This window comes from Balaenoptera physalus, assembly GCF_965194825.1.
Source record: "Balaenoptera physalus genome assembly, chromosome: X".
In the NCBI taxonomy this organism is placed as follows: domain Eukaryota; kingdom Metazoa; phylum Chordata; class Mammalia; order Artiodactyla; family Balaenopteridae; genus Balaenoptera; species Balaenoptera physalus.
Window position 1 is genome coordinate 49,145,199 of NC_138903.1, and position 20,898 is coordinate 49,166,096.

The 20,898-nt window shown below is 37.6% G+C and overlaps 1 long non-coding RNA gene across 1 annotated transcript; it reads left to right on the plus strand.

Moving 5' to 3' along the window:
- Positions 1–945: 945 nt before the first annotated feature.
- On the plus strand, positions 946–6,001 carry LOC309651898. The gene is made up of 2 exons (XR_014258448.1): positions 946–4,627; positions 4,953–6,001. It is a non-coding gene; the product is annotated as an uncharacterized lncRNA (long non-coding RNA).
- The last annotated feature ends 14,897 nt before the right edge of the window (positions 6,002–20,898 follow it).

Sequence of the window (20,898 nt, forward strand, 5' to 3'; positions counted from 1 at the left end):
GATTAAAGACCTAAATGTAAGGCCAGACACTATCAAGCTGTTAGAGGAAAACATAGGCAGAACACTGTATGACATAAATCACAGCAAGATCCTTTTTGACTCAGCTCCTAGAGAAATGGAAATAAAAACAAAAATAAGCAAATGGGACCTAGTGAAACTTAAAAGCTTTTGCACAGCAAAGGAAACCATAAACAAGACCAAAAGAGAACCCTCAGAATGGGAGAAAATATTTGCAAACGAAGCAACTGACAAAGGATTAATGTCCAAAATTTACAAGCAGCTCATGCAGCTCAATATCAAAAAAAAAGCCAACCCAATCCAGAAATGGACAGAAGACCTAAATAGACATTTCTCCAAAGAAGATATACAGATTGCCAACAAACACATGAAAGAATGCTCAATATCATTAATCATTAGAGAAATGCAAATCAAAACTACAATGAGATATCATGTCACACCAGTCAGAATGGCCATCATCAAAAAATCTAGAAACAATAAATGCTGGAGAGGGTGTGGAGAAAAGGGAACCCTCTTGCACTGTTGGTGGGAATGTAAATTGATACAGCCACTATGGAAAACAGTATGGAGGTTCCTTAAAAAACTAAAAATAGAACTACCATACGACCCTGCAGTCCCACTACTGGGCATATACCCTGAGAAAACCATAATTCAAAAAGAGTCATGTACCAAAATGTTCATTGCATCTCTATTTACAATAGCCAGGACGTGGAAGCAACCTAAGTGTCCATCATCGGATGAATGGATAAAGAAGATGTGGCACATATATACAACGGAATATTACTCAGCCATAAAAAGAAACGAAAGTGAGTTATTTGCAGTGGGGTGGATGGAGTTAGAGTCTGTCATACAGAGTGAAGTAAGTCAGAGCGAGAAAAACAAATACAGTATGCTAACACATATATATGGAGTCTAAGGGGAAAAAAAAGGTCATGAAGAACCTAGTGTTAAGACGGAAATAAAGACACAGACCTACTAGAGAATGGACTTTAGGATATGGGGAGGGTGAAGGGGAAGCTGTGACAAAGTGAGAGAGTGGCATGGACATATATACACTACCAAACGTAAAATAGATAGCTAATGGGAAGCAGCCGCATAGCACAGGGGGATCAGCTCAGTGCTTTGTGCCCACCTAGAGAGGTGGGATAGGGAGGGTGGGAGGGAGGGAGATGCAAGAGGGAAGAGATATGGGAGCATATGTATATGTATAACTGATTCACTTTGTTATAAAGCAGAAACTAACACACCATTGTAAAGCAATTATACTCCAAAAAAGATTTTAAAAAAATAAAATTTTCCAATAAACAGAAGCCCACGAAAGATGGCTTTACAGGAGAATTCTATCAAATATTTAGAGAAGAGTTAACACCTATCCTTCTCAAACTCTTCCAAAATATAACAGAGGGAAGAACACTCCCAAACTCATTCTACGAGGCCACCATCACCTTGATACCAAAACCAGATAAAGATGTCACAAAAAAAGAAAACTACAGGCCAATATCACTGATGAACATAGATGCAAAAATCCCCAACAAAACAGCAAACAGAGTCCAACAGCACAATAAAAGGATCAGACACCATGAACAAGTGGGGTTTATCTCAGGAATGCAAGGATTCTTCAATATACGCAAATCAATCAATGTGATAAACCATATTAACAAATTCAAGGGAAAAAACCATACGATCAGCTCAATAGATGCAGAAAAAGCTTTCAAGAAAATTCAACACCCGTTTACAATAAAAAGCCTCCAGAACCTAGGCACAGAGGGAACTTACCTCAACATAATAAAGTCCACATATGACAAACCCACAGCCAACTTCGTTCTCAATGGTGAAAAACTGAAAACGTTCCCACTAATATCAGGAACAAGACAAGATGGCCCACTCTCACCACTATAATTAAGTATAGTTTTGGAAGTTTTAGCCACAGCAATCAGAGAAGAAAAAGAAGTAAAAGGAATACAAATTGGAAAAGAAGTAAAACTGTTACTGTTTGCAGATGACATGATACTATATAGAGAGAATCCTAAAGATGCTACCAGAAAACTACTAGCACTAATCAATGAATTTGGTAAGGTAGCAGGATACAAAATTAATGCACAGAAATCTCTTGCATTCCTATACACGAATGATGAAAAATATGAAAGAGAAATTAATGAAACACTCCCATTTACCATTGCAACCTAAAGAATAAAATAACTAGGCATAAACCTACCTAAGGAGACAAAAGACCTCTATGCAGAAAACCATAAGACACTGATGAAAGAAATTAAAGATGACACAAATTGATGGAGAGATACACCATGTTCTTGGATTGGAAGAATCAACATTGTGAAAATGACTATACTACCAAAAGCAATCTACAAATTCAATGCAATCCCTATCAAACTAAGAATGGCATTTTCACAGAACTACAACAAAAAATTTCAGAATTTGTATGGAAACACAAAAGACTCCGAATAGCCAAAGCAACCTTGAGAAAGCAAAACAGAGCTGCAGGAATCAGGCTCCTGGACTTCAGACTATACTACAAAGTACATTAATCAAGACTGTATGGTACTGGCACAAAAACAGAAATATAGATCAATGGAACAGGATAGAAAGCCCAGAGATAAACCCACGCACATATGGTCACCTGATCTTTAATAAAGTAGGCAAGACTATAAAATGTAGAAAAGACAACTTCTTCAATATGTTAGGTTGGGAAAACTGGACAGCTACAGGTAAAAGAATGAAATTAGTACACTCCCTAGCACTGTACACAAAAATAAACTCAGAATGGATTAAAGACCTAAATGTAAGGCCAGACACTATAAAACTCTTCGAGGAAAAAAAAAGACAGAGCACTGTATGATATAAATCATAGCAAGATCCTTTTTGACCGACCTCCTTGGGAAATGGTTATAAAAACAGAAATAAACCAATGGGGTCTAATGAAACTTAAAAGCTTTTGCACTGCAAAGGAAACCATAAACAAGACGAAAAGGCAACCCTCAGATTGTGAGAAAATATTTGCCATTGAAGCAACTGAAAAAGGATTAATTTCTGAAATATACAAACAGCTCATGCAGCTCAGTATAAAAAAAACAAACAACCCAATCCAAAAATGGGCAGAAGACCTAAGTAGACATTTCTTCAAAGAAGATATACAGAATGCCAACAAACACATGAAAGGCTGCTCAACATCAGTAATCATTAGAGAAATACAAATCAGAACTACGGTGAGGTATCACCTCGCACCGGTCAGAATGGCCATCATCAAAAAATCTACAGACAATAAATGCTAGAGACGGTGTAGAGAAAAGGGAACCCTCTTGCACTGTTGGTGGGAATGTAAATTGATACAGCCACTATGGAGAACAGTATGGAGGTTCCTTTAAAAACTAAAAATAGAACTACCATATGACCCAGCAATCTCACTACTGGTCATACACTGTGAGAAAACCATAATTCAAAAAGAGACATGGACCACAATGTTCATTGCAGGACTATTTACAATAGCAGGACATGGAAGCAACCTAAGTGTCCATCCACAGATGAATGGATAAAGATGTGGCACGTATATACCATGGGATATTAGTCAAAAAAAGGAATGAAATTGTGACATTTGCAGAGACGTGGATGGACCTAGAGACTGTCATACAAAGTGAAGTAAGTCAGAAAGAGGAAAACAAATATCCTATAATATGGCTTTATGTGGAATCTAGAAAAAAATGATACAGATGAACTTATTTGCAAAGCAGAAATAGGGACTGATGGAGAGAATAAACTTATAGATACCAAGGGGGGAAGTGGGGTGTGATGAATTGGGAGATTGGGTTTGACATATATACACTACTATATAATAAATAGATAACCAATGACAACCTACTGTATAGCACAGGAAAGTCTACTCAATGCTCTGTGGTGACCTAAATTAGAAGGAAATCCAAAAAGAGGATTTCCAAAAAGGAAATCCAAAAAGAGGTCTATGTATACGTAGACCTGATTCACTTTGCTGTACAGCAGAAACTAACACAGCATTGTAAAGCAACTATACTCCAATAAAAATTAATTTAAAAAAAGATTTAAGATATAGATGCCCATTGTTGCCACTTTCATTCGACATAGTAGTGGAAGTTCTAGCCACAGCAATTAGGCAAGAAATATACACAAAAGGTATCCCAATGGGAAAGGAAGAAGTAAAATTGTCACTATTTGAAGATGAGATTATATTATATATAAAAAACCATAAAGATGCCACCAAAAAATCTGACAGAACTATTAAATGAATTCAGTAAAGTTGCAACATACAAAATCAATATACAAAATCTCTTGTGTTTCTATACATTAATAACAAATTATCAGAAAGAGAAATTAATTAAAAATATCATCTTTACAATTGCATCAAAAACGATGAAATACTTAGAAATAAATTGAACCAAGGTGGTAAAAACATGTACACTCAATACTAGGACATTGATGAAGTAAATTGAAGATGATAAAAATAAATGGAAATATATACCATGATTATTGATTGTAAGGATTAATATTGTTAAAATATCCATACTATCCAAAGAAATACACAGATTCAATGCAATCATATTTAAATACCAGTAGGGCTTCCCTGGTGGCGCAGTGGTTAAGAATCTGCCTGCCAATGCAGGGGATATGGGTTCGAGCCCTGGTCTGGCAAGATCCCACATGCCGCGGAGCAACTAAGCCTGTGAGCCACAACTACTGAGCCTGCGCGTCTGGAGCCTGTGCTCCGCAACAAGAGAGGCCGCGACAGAGAGAGGCCCGCGCACCGCGATGAAGAGTGGCCCCCGCTCGCCGCAACTGGAGAAAGCCCTCGCACAGAAACGAAGACCCAACACAGCCAAAAATAAATATAAATAAATAAATTTAAAAAGAAATAAAAATAAAAAAAATAAAATACCAGTCATTTTCCACAGTACTAGAAGAATCATAAAATTTTTATGAAACCACAAAAGAATAAACAAAAAACATATTGAAAAAAGAACAAAGATGAAGGCATCACACTCACTGACTTAAAATTTTATTACAAAGCTTTAGTAGTCAATAGATTATGGTATTGGTATAAAAATATAAACATAGATCAATGGAAAATAACCAAGAGCCCAGAACTAAACCCACACATATATGGTCAATTAATTTATGACAAAAGTGCCATAAATATACAATTGGGAAAAGACAGTCTCTTCAATAAATAATGTTCGGAGAAATTGGAAGCCACATACAAAAGAACAAAAATTGATCATTGTCTTATACCATACACAAAAATTAACTCAAAATGGATTAAAGACTTAGACATAAGAACTGAATGTAAGACTCGAAACCATAAAGCTACTATAAGAAAACAGGTGGTGAGCTCCTGGTGGTGATTTTTTATGTCTGACTTCAAATGCAGAAGCATTAAGAGCAAAAATAAACAAATGGGACTACATCAAACTAGAAAGCTTCTGCATGGCAAAGGAAACTATTAACAAAATGAAAAGGCAACCTACAAAATGGGAGAAAATATTTGCAAATTATATATCTGAAAAAGGGTTAATATCTAAATATATAAACATCTCATACAACTCAAGAGCAATACAACAATCTGTTTTTAAAAAATGGGCAGCAGGTCTGAATAGGAATTTTTTTCCAAAAAAGACATACAGATAGCTAATAGATATATGAAACAATGTTCAACATTACTAATCATCAAGGAAATGCAAATCAAATCCAAAATGAGATATCACCCTACATCTGTTAGAATGGGTATTATATAAAGACAAGAAATAGGGGGGGCCTTCAAGATGGCGGATGAGTAAGACGGGGAGATCACCTTCCCACGAATACATCAAAAATACATCTATATGTGGAACAACTCCTACAGAACACCTACTGAATGCTGGCAGAAGACGTCAGACTTCTCAAAAGGCAAGAAACACACCACTTACCTGCGTAGTGCCAAAGAGAAAAACAGAAAAAAAAAGAATAGGGATGGGACCTGCACCTCTGGGAGGGAGCTATGAAGGAAGAAAAGTTTCCACACACTAGGAAGCTGCTTCACTGGTGGAGACCAGGGGTGGCAGGGGAGAAGCTTTGGAGCCACAGAGGAGAGCACAGCAACAGGGGTGCAGAAGGCAAAAAGGAGAGATTCCTGCACAGAGGATCGGTGCTGACCAGCACTCACCAGCCTGAGAGGCTTGTCTGCTCACCCGCTGGGGCGGGTGGGGACTGGGAGCTGAGGCTCGGGCTTCGGAGGTCAAATCCCAGGGAGAGGACTGGAGTTGGCTGTGTGAACACAGCCTGGAGGGGGCTAGTGCACCACAGCTAGCTGGGAGGGAGTGCGGGAAAAAGTTTGGAACTGCCTAAGAGGCAAGAGACCATTTCAGGGTGTGCAAGGAGAGGGGATTCAGAGCACCACCTAAACAAGTTCCAGAAGCGGGTGTGAGCTGCGGCTATCAGGGCAGACACCAGAGACGGGCATGAAATGCTAAGGCTGCTAATGCAGCCACCAAGAAACCTGTGTGCAAGCACAGGACACTATCCACAACTCCCCTCCCAGGAGCCTGTGCAGACTTCCATGGCCAGGGTCCCATAATCCAGGGACTACTTCCCCAGGAGAACACACAGTGTACCTCAAGCTGTTGCAAAGTCACACTGGCCTCTACCACCACAGGCTCGGCCCACATTCATCACCCCTCATTCCCCTCGGCCTGAGTGAACCAGAGCCCCCTAATCAGCTGCTACATTAACCCAGTCCTGTCTGGGCAGGGAACAATTGCCCTCAGGCAACCTACAGAGGTGGACCCGCAGAGGCGGGGCCAAATCCAAAGCTGAACACCAGGAGCTGTGCGAACAACGAAGAGAAAAGGAAATTTCTCCATGCAGCCTCCGGAGCAGCAGATTAAATCTCCACAGTCAACTTGATGCACCCTGCATTTGTGGAATACATGAATAGACAACGAATCATCCCAAAATTGAGGCAGTGGACTGTGGGAGCAACTGTAGACTTGGAGTTTGCTTTCTGCACCTAATTTGTTTCTGGTTTTATGTTTATCTCAGTTTAATATTTAGAGCTTATTATCATTGGTAGATTTGTTTAATGATTTGATGGCACCCTTCCTTTTATATATATATGATTCTTTTTCCTTTTTCTCTTTCTGTGACAGTGCACGTGTGTGATTCTTTGTGTGCTTTTGTCTGTATAGCTTTGTTTTTAAAATTTGTCATAGGATTCTTTCTGTGCCTTTGTTTTGTTTTGTTTTGTTTTTACTTTGTATGGTTTTTAGCAGTTCTTATCATTGGTGGATATGTTGATTGCTTTGGTTGCTCTCTTCTCTCTTTCTTTATTTTTTTATTACTTTTTTATATTTAGTATTTTTTATTTTTATTTTAATTACTTTATTTTTCTTTGTTTTTCCTTAACTTTTCTTCTGAGCCGTGTGGCTGACAGGGTCCTGGTGCTCCAGGCAGGTGTCAGGCCTGAGTCTCTTAGGTGGGAGAGCTGAATTCATGACGTTGGACCACCAGAAACCTCCAAGCCACACATAATATCAAATGGTGAAAGCTCTCCCAGAGATCACCATCTCAACGCTAAGACCCAGCTCCATTCAACGACCAGCAAGCTCCAGTGCAGAAAACCCAATACCTAAAAACTAGCAAGACAGAAACACAACCCCACCCATTAGTGGAGAGGCTGCCTAAAATCATAATAAGTTCACAGACACCCAAAACAACACCACCAGACGTGGTCCTGCCCACCGGAAAGACAAGATCCAGCCTCATCCAGCAGAACAGAGACACAAGTCCCATCCACCACGAAGCCTACACGACACACTGAACCAAACTTACCCACTGAGGGCAGACACCAAAAACAACAGAAACTATGAACCTGCAGGCTGTGAATAGGAGACCTAAAGCAGAGTAAGTTAAGAAAAATGAGAAGACAGAGAAATATGCAGCAGATGAAGGAGCAAGGTAAAAACACACAATACCAAACAAATGAAGAGGAAATAGGCAGTCTACCTGAAAAGAATTCAGAGTAATGTTACTAAAGATGATCCAAAATCTTGGGAATACAAAGGAAAAAATACAAGAAAGGTTTAACAAGGAACTAGAAGACCTAAAAAGCAAACAAACAATGATGAACAACACAATAAATGAAATTAATAATTCTCTAGAAGGAATCAAAAGCAGAATAACTGAGGCAGAAGAACGGGTAAGTGACCTGGAAGATAAAATACTGTAAATAACTACCAGAGAGCAGAATAAAGAAAACAACAATGAAAACAATTTAGGACAGTTTCAAAGAACTCTGGGACAACATTAAATGCACCAACATTCGAATTATAGGGGAAGCAGAAGAAGAAGAGAAAAAGAAAGGGACTGAGAAAATATTTGAAGAGATTATAGTTGAAAACTTACCTAATATGGAGAAGGAAATAGTCAATTAAGTCCAGGAAGTACAGAGAGTCCAACAGAGGATAAATCAAAGGAGAAAAATGTCAAAACATATATTAAACAAACTATCAAAAATTAAATAGAAAAAATATTAAAAGCAGCAAGGGAAAAGCCACAAATAACATACAAGGGAATCCCCATAAGATTAACAGCTGATCTTTCAGCAGAAACTCCTCAAGCCAAAAGGGAGTGGCAGGACATATTTAAAGTGATGAAAGGAAAAACTTACAACCAAGATTATTCTACCAAGCAAGGGTCTCATTCAGATTTGATGGCAAAATTAGAACGTTTACAGACAAGCAAAAGTTAAGAGAATTCAGCACCACCAAACCAGCTTTACAGCATATGCGAAAGGAACTTCTCTAGGATGGACACACAAGAGAAAGAAAAGACCTACAATAACAAACCCAAAACAATTAATAATATAGTAATAGGAACATACATATGGATAATGACCTTATAAGAAAATGGATTAAAATTGCAACCAAAAGACATGGACTGGCTGAATGGACACAAAAATAAGACCTGTATATATGCTGCCTACAAGAGACCCACTTCAGACCTAGGGACACATACAGACTGAAAGTGAGGGGATGGAAAAAGTTATTCCACACAAATGGAAATCAGAAGAAAGCTGGAGTAGCAATTCTCATATGAGACAAAACACACTTTAAAATAAACACTATTACAAGAGACAAGAAAGACACTACATAACGATCAAGAGACCAATCCAAGAAGATATAACAATTGTAGAAGATATAATAACAATTGTAAATGTTTATGCACCCAACATAGGAGCACCTCAATACATAAGGCAAATGCTAACAGCCATAAAAGGGGAAAACGACAGTAACACAATAATATTACAGTACGTTAACACCACACTTTCACCAATGGACAGATCATCCAAAATGAAAATAAAAAAGGAAACACAAGCTTTAACTGATATATTAAAGAAGATTTACTTAATTGATATTTATGACATTCCATCCAAAAACAACAGAATACACTTTCTTCTCAAGTGCTTATGGAACATTTTCTAGGATAGACCATATCTTGGTCACAAATGAAGTCTTGCTAAATTTAAGAAAGTTGAAATCATATCAAGTATCTTTTCTGACCACAACACTATGAGACTAGATATCAATTACAGGAAAAAATCTGTAAAAATACAAACACATGGAGGGTAAACAATAAACTGCTAAATAACCAAGAGATCACTGAAGAAATCAAAGAGGAAATCAAAAAATACCTAGAAACAAATGACAATGAAAACACGACGACCTAAAGCATATGGGATGCAGCAAAAGCAGTTCTAAGAGGGAAGATTATAGCAATACAAACCTACATCAAGAAACAAGAAACATCTCAAATAAACAACCTAAACTAACACCTAAAGCAATGAGAGAAAGAAGGACAAAAAACCCCAAAAGTTAGCAGAAGGAAACAAACCATAAAGATCAGATCAGAAATAAATGGAAAAGAAATGAAGGAAATGATAACAAAGATCAATAAAACTAACAGCTAGTTCTTGGAGAAGATAAGCTTAATTGATAAAACATTAGCCAGACTCATCAAGAAAAGAAGGGAGAAGACTCAAATCAACACAATTAGAAATGAAATAGGAGAAGTAACAACTGACAGTGCAGAAATACAAAGGATCATGAGAGATTACTTCAAGCAAATACACGCCAATAAAATGGACAACCTGGAAGAGTAGACAAATTCTTAGAAAAGCAAAACCTTCCAAGACTGAACCAGGAAGAAATAGAAAATATATACAGACCAATCACAAGCACAGAAATTAAGACTTTGATTAAAAATCTTCCAACAAACAAAAGCCCAGGACCAGACGGCTTCACAGCCGAATTTGATCAAATATTTAGAGAAGAGTTAACACCTATCCTTCTCAAACTCTTCTAAAATGTAGCAGAGGGAGCAACATTCCCAAAATCATTCTATGAGGCCACCCTCACCCTGATACCAAAACCAGACAAAGATGTCACAAAGAAAGAAATCTACAGGCCAATATCACTGATGAACATTGATACAAAAATCCTCAACAAATTACTAGCAAACAGAATCCAACAACACATTAAAAGGATCATACTCCATGATCAAGTGTGTATTCTCCTAGGAATGCAAGGATTACTGAATAAACACATATCAATCAATGTGATAAAACATATTAACAATTTGAAGGAGAAAAATCATATGATCATCTCAATAGATACAGAAAAAGCTTTTGAAAAAATTCAACACCCTTTTATGATAAAAACCCCTCAGAAAGTAGGCATAGAGGAAACTTACCTCAACATAATAAAACCCATATATGAAAAACCCACAGCCAACATCGTTCTCAATGGTGGAAAATTGAAACCATTTCCTCTAAGATCAGGAACAAGACAAGGTTGCCCACTCTTACCACTATTATTCAACACAGTTTGGAAGTTTTAGACACAGCAATCAGAGAAGAAATAGAAATAAAAGGAATCCAAACTGGAAAACAAGAAATAAATCTGTCACTGTTTGCAGATGACATGATACTATACATAGAGAATCCTAAAGAGGCTACCAGAAAATTGCTACAACTAATCAATGAATTTGGTAAAGTAGCAGGATACAAATTTAATGCAGAGAAATCTCTTGTATTCCTATACAATAATGATGAAAACTCTGAAACAGAATTTAAGGGAACACTGCCATTTATCACTGGAACAAAATAATTAAAATACCTAGGAATAAACCTACCTAATCACACAAGTGACCTGTATGCAGAAAATTATAAGATACTGATGAAAGAAATTAAAGATGATACAAACAGGTGGAGAGATTCTTGGTATTGGAAGAATCAACATTGTGAAAATGACTATACTACCCAAAGCAATCTACAGATTTAATTCAATCCCTTTCAAGCTACCAGTGGCATTTTTCACAGAACTAGAACAAAAAATTTCACAGTTTGTATGGAAACACAAAAGACCCTGAATAGCCAAAGCAATCTTGAGAAAGAAATATGGAGCTGGCTGAATCAGGCTCCTGGACTTCAGACTATAATACAAAACTACAGTAATCAAGACAGTATGGTACTGGCAGAAAAACAGAAATATAGATCAATGGAACAGGATAGAAAGTACAGAGATAAACCCATGCACATATGGTCACCTTATTTTTGATAAAGGAGGCAAGAATATACAGTGAAGAAAAGACAGCCTCTTCAATAAGTGGTGCTGGGAGAACTGGACAGCTACATGTAAAATAATGAAATTAGAACACTTCCTAACACCATACACAAAAATAATCTCAAAATAGATTAAAGACCTAAATATACTATAAACCTCATAGAGGAAAACATAGGCAGAACACTCTATGACATAAATCACAGCAAGATCCTTTTTGACCCAGCTCCTAGAGAAATGGAAATAAAAACAAAAATAAACAAATTAATCTCCAAAATTTACAAGCAGCTCATGCAGCTCAATATGAAAAAAAAAAAACAAAACAATCCAAAAACGGGCAGAAGACCTAAATAGACATTTCTCCAAAGAAGATATACAGATAGTGAACAAACACATGAAAAAATGCTCAGTGTCACTAATCATTAGAGAAATGCAAATCAAAACTACAGTGAGGTATCACCTCACACCGGTCAGAATGGTCATCAACAAAAAATCTACAAACAATAAATGCTGGAGAGGGTGTGGAGAAAAGGGAACCCTCTTTCACTGTTTGTGGGATAATAAATTGATACAGCCACTATGGAGAACAGTATGGAAGTTCCTTAAAAAAACTAAAAATAGAACTATCATACGACCCAGCAATTCCACTACTGGACATATACCCTGAGAAAACCATAATTCAAAAAGAGTCTTGTTACACAATATTCGTTGCAACTCTATTTACAATACACAATAGACATGGAAGCAACCTAAGTGTCCATTGACAGATGAGTGGATAAGGAAAATGTGGCACATATGTAAATGGAATATTACTCAGCCATAAAAGGAAATGAAATCGAGTTATATTTAGTGAGGTGGATTGACCTATAGTGTGTCATACAGAGGGAAGTTAAGTCAGAAAGGGAAAAACAACTATTGTATGCTAACACATATATATGGAATTAAAAAAAATGTTTCTGAAGAACCTAGGGGCAGGACAGGAATAAAGACGGAGACGTAGAGAATGGACGTGAGGACACAGGGATGGGGAAGGGTAAGATGGGACGAAGTGAGAGCGTTGCATGTACATATATACACTACCAAATGTAAAATTGATAGCTAGTGGGAAGCAGCCACATAGCACAGGTAGATCAGCTCAGTGCTTTGTGAACACCTAGAGCGGTGGGATAGGGAGAGTGGGAGGGAGACACAAGAGGGAGGAGATATGGGGTTATATGCATATGTATAGCTGATTCACTTTGTTATAAAACAGAAAGTAACATACCATTGTAAAGCAATTATACCCCAATAAAGATGTTTAAAAAAATAAATAATAAATTAAATAAATAAATAAATAAATAAATAAAGTCCAGATTTGAAAAGCAATGTTTCCTTGTAGTCATCTTTTCAGAGAGCTTCCAAGGGTATTCTCTCCTGGACTTTCTCTGCAACCTGTTCTGTTAAGAAAAGCAACTTTGTGTTTCCCCTTTTATCATGGCCTCACACTAAGATACAAATAAAATGAATTATTTTTGAAGTAACTCAGCTTTCCCATGCCTGCCAGCTACAGTGACTCCAGACGGTAATGTTTGCACCAGATTTCTGACACCCCCTACAAATCCAGGTCTCTTGTGCACCTCCAGTGTCTGCTGGCTCCAATGGCACCAGGCTCCCTCTGAGCTCCCAGAAATCCAGGTCTCCATTTCATCCCAGTGTCTGCTGATTCCTGTGGCCCCAGGCAATGACCTTGGCACCAGACTCCTTGTGGGCTCCTGGGAAATCAAACCCCCTGTGCCTGCCAGCTCCAATGCCCCAGGAGTTTCCCATGGTACTAGACAGCTGCTGTGATATCAGATTCCCAGTGGACTCCTGTAAAATCAGGCCCCCAGTTAACCCTGGTGTCTGTCAGTTCCAGAAGCCCCAGGCATCCTATATGGTCCCAGGTAGTTTGCACAGCAGCAGGCTCCCATGTGAACCCAAGCCACCAGCTCAACCTGACACCTGCCAGCTCAAGCCCTCAGACAGCTGTCATGACCCCAGGCTCCTAGCAGTCCCATGATCACAGGTACCCAGCTCATCCTAGGGCCTGCTAGCTCCACTGGCCTCAAGCAGATCCTGTGGCACCAGGGTCCTAGTGGGCTCCCACAAAACCTGGCACCAAGCTTACCCCAGTGCCTGCCAGCTCCAGGAGCCCTAGGCAGCATCTGTGGAGCCAGACAGCTTCCACAGCACCAGCCCCCCAGTGGGCTCCTGTGAGTTCAGGTCCCAGCTCACCCTGGTTTCCACTGACTCCAGTGACCTCAGGAGGTTCTCATGGCACCAGACTCCTGAGGGGCTCCCACAACCCAGTACCTCAACTCATCCCTATGCCTTCCGGCTCCAGTGGCCCTGGGCAGCTCCTGCTGCTCCAACTGACTTCCTTAGCTCCAGACTCCCAGAGGGTCCCTGAAAACACAGACCCTGGATTGGCTCCCAGAGACCCAGGAGGCTCCTGTGACCTTAGACTTCCAATGGGCGCCTGTGACCCCAAGCTACTGATCCATACCAACACCAGACATCTCCCATATCACTAGGCTCCCATGAGCCCAGGCTTCTGGGTCATCTCACCACCAGCTGGCTACCATGGCCACAGGCAGCTGCTGTGGAATTGGGCTCCTAGTGTGCTTTCATGAACCCAGGCTCTCAGTACATCCCATTATCAGACAGCTCCTCTGGTCCTGGGCAGCTCCAGTGTTCCCAGACCCACAGTCAGTGCCCACAAACCCAGGCATCAGAGGGACATCCATGAACCCAGGGTCTAGATTTTGACCCACCCCAGCAACAGACCACTCAAAGACTCCAGCAGCAAGCCCACCCCTGGACACCACCAAAGTGCCCACCCAGATTATCTGGACAGGGATTTGCATGCCTAAGCCAGTCTGTAAAGATTAAAAGAGGTATCTACTTCCTGAAATGCACAGATACCAATGCAAGGCCACAAGGATCATGAATAATCAAGGAAACAGGACACCACGAAAGGAAATTAATAAACTTCTAAATACAAACCCTAAAGAAATGGACATCTATGAACTGTCCAAGAAAGAATGCAGAACAATCCTCTTAAAGAAATTCAGTAAACACAAGAAAGCACAGAGAGACAACTGAATGAAATTAGGAAAAAAATACATGAACAAAATGAGAAATTCAATAAAGAAAAAGAAACCACTAAAAAACAAGAAGAAAACAAAACAAAAACCCAGAAATTCTTCAGTTGAATACAATGACTGAATTGAAGGATTAAATACAGAACTTCAACAGTAGACTTGACCAAATAGAAGAAAGAATTTGTGAAATAGAAGGACAAGCCTTTAGAAATCATTCAGTCAGAGGAGCAAAAAAAAAAAAAAAAAAAAAAAGAATTAAGAAAAATAAAGAAATCCAGTGTGAATTATTAAATACCAGTCAAAGAAACTAACTACACATTATTGGAGTCCCAGAAGGAGAAGAGAGGGAAAATGGAGTAGAACGTTTATTTAAAGACATAATGTCTGAAAACTCAAATCTGAGGAGAGATATAGACATCCAAGTTCATGAAAGTAATAGGTCACTTGAAAATTTCAAACTCAAACAATTTTATCTAAGACAAATTTAAATAAAAATACCTAAAATAAAAGACAATGAATTTTTAAAGCAGCAAGAGGAAAAAAATGTTTTTCACATAAAATAGAACCACTACAAGGTTATCAGCATATTTATCAGCAGAAACCTTGTAAGCCAAAAGAGGGTGATGATATATTCAAAGTGCTGAAATAAAACAAATTGCCAACCAAGAATACTTTACACGGTAAATCTCTCTTTCAGAAATGAAGGCAAGATAGAGACTCCCTAAAAAAAACAAAAGTTTAGGGAATTCATCATCACTACAAAAAATGCCAAAAAGAGTTCCTCAAGCTGACATGAATGGAAACTAATTAGAAACATGAAAACATATGAAAATATAAAACTTACTGGTAATGGTAAATATATAGTCAAATTCAAAATACTCAAATACAGTAATATGGTGGTATGTTAATCACTTAACTCTAGTATGAAGGTTTAAAGGATAAAAGTACTAAAAATAACTATAGCTACAATAATTTGGTAATGGATACACAATATACAAAGAGGTATATTATGACATTAAAACATAAATTATGGAGGAGAGGAGTAAAATGATAGAGTTTTAGTATGCAATAGAAGTTAAGTTGTTATCGGATTAAAATAGACTGTTATATCTAGGTGTTTTATGTAGACCTTATGGTAACTACAAAACAAAAGCTGACAGTAGATAGACAAAAGATAAAAGGGTTTGGAATACAAGCATACCACCATGAAAAATTATGAATCCACAGAGAAAGACAGCAAAAGAAGACGAGAGGATAAAGGAAATAAAAAACAAACAGAAAACAATAAGATCGCTTTAGTAAGTCCTTGCATAACATAAGTAGTTTAATTTTTAAAATTTTATTTTACTGTATTTCATACAGCAGGTTCTTATTAGTTATCTATTTTATACATATTGGTGTATATATGTCAATCCCAATCTCCCAATTCAACCCAGCACCACCACCACCTCCCCCCGCCCCCACGTTCCCCCTTGGTGTCCAGACGTTTGTCCTCTACATCTGTGTCTCATTTCTGCCTTGCAAACCGGTTCATCTATACCATATTTCTAGATTCCACATATATGCGTTAATGCACGATATTTGTTTATCTCTTTCTGACTTGCTTCACTATGTATGACAGTCTATAAGTCCATCCACGTCTCTACAAATGACCCAATTTCATTCATTTTTATGGCTGAATAATATTCCATTGTATACATGTAGCACTTCTTCTTTATCCATTTGTCTGTCGATGGACATTTAGGTTGCTTCTATAACCTGGCTATTGTAAATAGTGCTGAAATGAACATTGGGGTGCATGTGCTATTTGAATTATGGTTTTCTCTGGGTATATGCCCAGTAGTGGGATTGCTGGGTCATATGGTAATTCTATTTTTAGTTTCTTAAGGAACTTCCACACTGTTCTCCATAGTGGCTATATCAATTCTGTTGATGCCCATTCTAACCCGTATGAGGTGATACTTCATTGAATTTTTGATTTGCATTACTCTAATAATTAGTGATGTTGAGCACCTTTTCATGTGCCTCTTGGTCATCTGTGCGTCTTCTTTGGAGAAATGTCTATTTAGGTCTTCTGCCCATTTTTTGACTGGGTTGTTTGTTTTTTTTAATATTGAGCTGCATGAGCTGTTTATATATTTTGGAGATTAATCCTTTGGCCGTTGATTCATTGGCAAATATTTTCTCCCATTCTAAGGGTAACCATTTCCTCTTGTTTATAGTTTCCTTTGCTGTGCAAAAGCTTTTAAGTATCATTAGGTCCCACTTGTTTATTTTGCTTTTATTTCCATTACTCTAGGAGCTGGGTCTAAAAAGATCTTTCTGTGATTTATGCCAAAGAGTATACTTCCTATGTTTTCCTCTAAGAGTTTTATAGTGTCCAGTCTTACATTTAGGTCTCTAATCCATTTTGAGTTTATTTTTGTGTATGGTGTTAGGGAGTGATCTAATTTCATTCCTTTACATGTAGCTGTCCAGTTTTCCCAGCACCACTTATTGAAGAGACTGTCTTTTCTCCATTGTATATCCTTGCCTCCTTTGTCATAGATTAGTTGACCATAGGTGCATGGGTTTGTCTCTGGGCTTTCTATCCTGTTCCATTGATCTATATTTCTGTTTTTGTGCCAGTACCATATTGTCTTAATTACTGCAGTTTTGCAGTATAGTCTGAAATCAGGGAGTCTGATTCCTCCAGCTCCATTGTTTTCCCCCAAGCTTCCTTTGGCTATTTGGGGTCTTTTGTGTCTCCATACAAATTTTCAGATTTTTTGTTGTAGTTCTGTAAAAATACCATTGGTAATTTGATAGGGATTGCATTGAATCTGTAGATTGCTTTGAGTAGTTTAGTTGTTCTCACAATATTTATTCTTCTAATCCAAGAACATGTTATATATCTCCATCTGTTTCTGTCATCTTTGATTTCTTTCATCAGTGTCTTATAGTTTTTGGAGTATGAGTCTTTTACCTCCTTAGGGAAGTTTATTACTAGGTATTTCATTCTTTTTGTTGCAATGGTGAATGGGATTGTTTCCTTGATTTCACTTTCTGATATTTCATTGTTAGTGTATAAGAATGCAAGAGATTCCTGTGTATTAATTTTGTATCCTGCAACCTTACCAGATTCACTGACTAGCTGTAGTAGTTTTCTGGTGGCATCTTTAGGATTATCTATGTATAGTATCATGTCATCTGCAAAGAGGGAAAGTCTGACTTCTTCTTTTCCAATTTGTATTCCTTTTATTTCTTTTTCTTCTCTGATTGCCATGGCTAGAACGTCCAAAACTATGTTGAATAATAGTGGCGAGAGTGGACATCCTTGTCTTTTCCCTGATCTTAGAGGAAATGCTTTCTTTTTTTCACCACTGAGAATGATATTTGCTGTGCGTTTGTCATATATGGCCTTTATTATGTTGAGGTTGTTTCCCTCTATGCCGACTTTCTGGAGAGTTTTTATCATAAATTGGTGTTGAATTTTTTCAAAATCCTTTTCTGCCTCTATTGAGATGATAACATGGTTTTTATTGTTCAGTTTGTTAATATAGTGTATCACAGTAATTGGTTTGCGTATATTCAAGAATCCTTGCATCCCTGGGATAAATCTGAGTTGATCATGGTGTATGATACTTTTAATGTGTTGTTGGATTCTGTTTATTAGTATTGTGTAGAGGATTTTTGCATGTATATTTTTCAGTGATATTGGTCTGTAATAATTTTATTTTTGTAGTATCTTTGTGTGGTTTTGGCATCAGGGTGATGTTAGACTCATAGGATGAGTTTGGGAGTGTTCCTTCCTCTGCAATTTTTTGGAAGAGTTTGAGAAAGATGGGTGTTAGCTCTTCTCTAAATGTTTGATAGAATTCACCTGTGAAGCCATCTGGTCCTGGACTTTTGTTTGTTGGAAGGTTTTAATCACAATTTCAATTTCATTACTTGTGATTGGACTGTTCATATTTTCTATTTGTTCCTGGTTCAGTCTTGGAAGGTTATACCTTTCTAAGAATTTGTCCATTTCTTCCAGGTTGTCCATTTTATTGGCATAGAGTTACTTGTAGTAGTCTCTTAGGATGCTTCGTATTTCTGTGGTGTCCGTTGTAACTTCTCCTTTTTCATTTCTAATCTTATTGATTTTGGTCCTCTCCCTCTTTTTCTTGATGAGTCTGGCTAAAGTTTTATCAATTTTATTTTATCCTCTCAAAGAACCAGCTTTTATTTTACTGATCTTTGCTATTGTTTTCTTTATTTCTATTTCATTTATTTCTGCTCTGATCATTATGATTTCGTTCCTTCTACTAACTTTGGATTTTGTTAGTTCTTCTTTCTTTAGTTCCTTTAGCTGTATGGTCAGATTGCTTATTTGAGATTTTTCTTGTTTCTTGAGGTAAGATTGTATTGCTATAAACTTCCCTCTTAGAACTGCTTTTGCTGATTACCGTAGGTTTTGGGTCATCGTGTTTTCATTGTCATTTGTCTCTAGGTATTTTTTGATTTCCTCTTTGATTCCTTCAGTGATCTCTTGGTTATTTAGTAATGTACTGTTTAGCCTCTATGTGTTTGTGTTTTTTACGTTTTTTTCCCTGTAATTGATTTCTAATCTCATAGCATTGTGGTCAGAAAAGATGCTTGATATGATTTCAACTTTCTTAAATTTACCGAGGTTTGATTTGTGACCCAAGATGTAATCTATCCTGGAGAATGTTCTGTGTGCACTTGAGAAGAAATTGTAATCTGCTGTTTGCAGATAGAAGGTTTTATAAATATCAATTAAATCTATCTTCTCTATTGTGTCATTTAAAGCTATGTTTCCTTATTAATTTTCTGTCTGGATGATCTGTCCATTGGTGTAAGTGAGGTGTTACAAACCCCCACTATTACTGTGCTATGGTCGATTTCCTCATTTATAGCTGTTAGCATTTTCCTTATGTACTGAGGTGCTTCTATGTTGGGTGCATATATATTTATAATTGTTATATATTCTTCTTGGATTGATCCCTTGATGATTATGTACTGTCCTTCTTTGTCTCTTGTAATAGTCTTTATTTTTAAGTCTATTTTGTCTGATATGAGAATTGCTACTCCAGCTTTCTTTTGATTTCCATTTGCATGGAATATATATTTTCCATACACTCACTTTCAGTCTGTATGTGTCCCTAGGTCTGAAGTGGGTCTCTTGAAGACAGCGTATATGGGTCTTGTTTTTGTATTCATTCAGCCAGTCTATGTTTTTTGGTGGGAGCATTTAATCCACTTACATTTAAGGTAATTATCATTATGTATGTTCCTATTACCATTTTCTTAATTGTTTTGGGTTTGTTTTTGTAGGTCCTTTTCTTCTCTTGTGTTTCCCACTTAGAGAAATTCCTTTAGCATTTGTTGTAGAGCTGGTTTGGTGGTGCTGAATTCTCTTAGCTTTTGCTTGTCTGTAAAGCTTTTGATTTCTCCATCAAATTTAAATGAGATCCTTGCCGGGTAGAGTAATCTTGGTTGTAGGTTCTCCCCTTTCATTACTTTAAACATATCGTGTCACTCCCTTCTGGCTTGTAGATTTTCTGCTGAGAAATCAGCTGTTAACCTTATGGGAGTTCCCTTGTATGTTTTTTGTCGGTTTTCCCTTGTTCCTTTTAGTAATTTTTCTTAGTCTTTAATTTTTGCCAATTTGATTACTATGTGTCTCAGTGTGTTTCTCCTTGGGTTTATCCGCCTGGCACTCTGTGTGCTTCCTGGACTTCGGTAGCTGTTTCCTTTCCAACGTTAAGGAAGTTTTCAACTATAATCTCTTCAAATATTTTCTTGGGTCCTTTCTCTCTCTCTTCTCCTTCTGGGGCCCCTATAATGTGAATGTTGGTGCATTTAATGTTGCCCCAGAGGTCTCTTAGGCTGTCTTCATTTCTTTTCATTCTTTTTTCTTTATTCTGTTCTGTGTCAGTGAATTCCACTATTCTATCTTCCAGGTTACTTATCCGTTCTTCTGCCTCAGTCATTCTGCTACTGATTCCTTCTAGTGTATTTTTCATTTCAGTTATTATAAAGTTCATCTCTGTTTGTTTTGTTTTGTTTTGTTTTGTTTTGCTCTTTAATTCTTCTAGCTGTTTGCTAAACATTTCTTGAATCCTCTCGGTCTTTGCCTC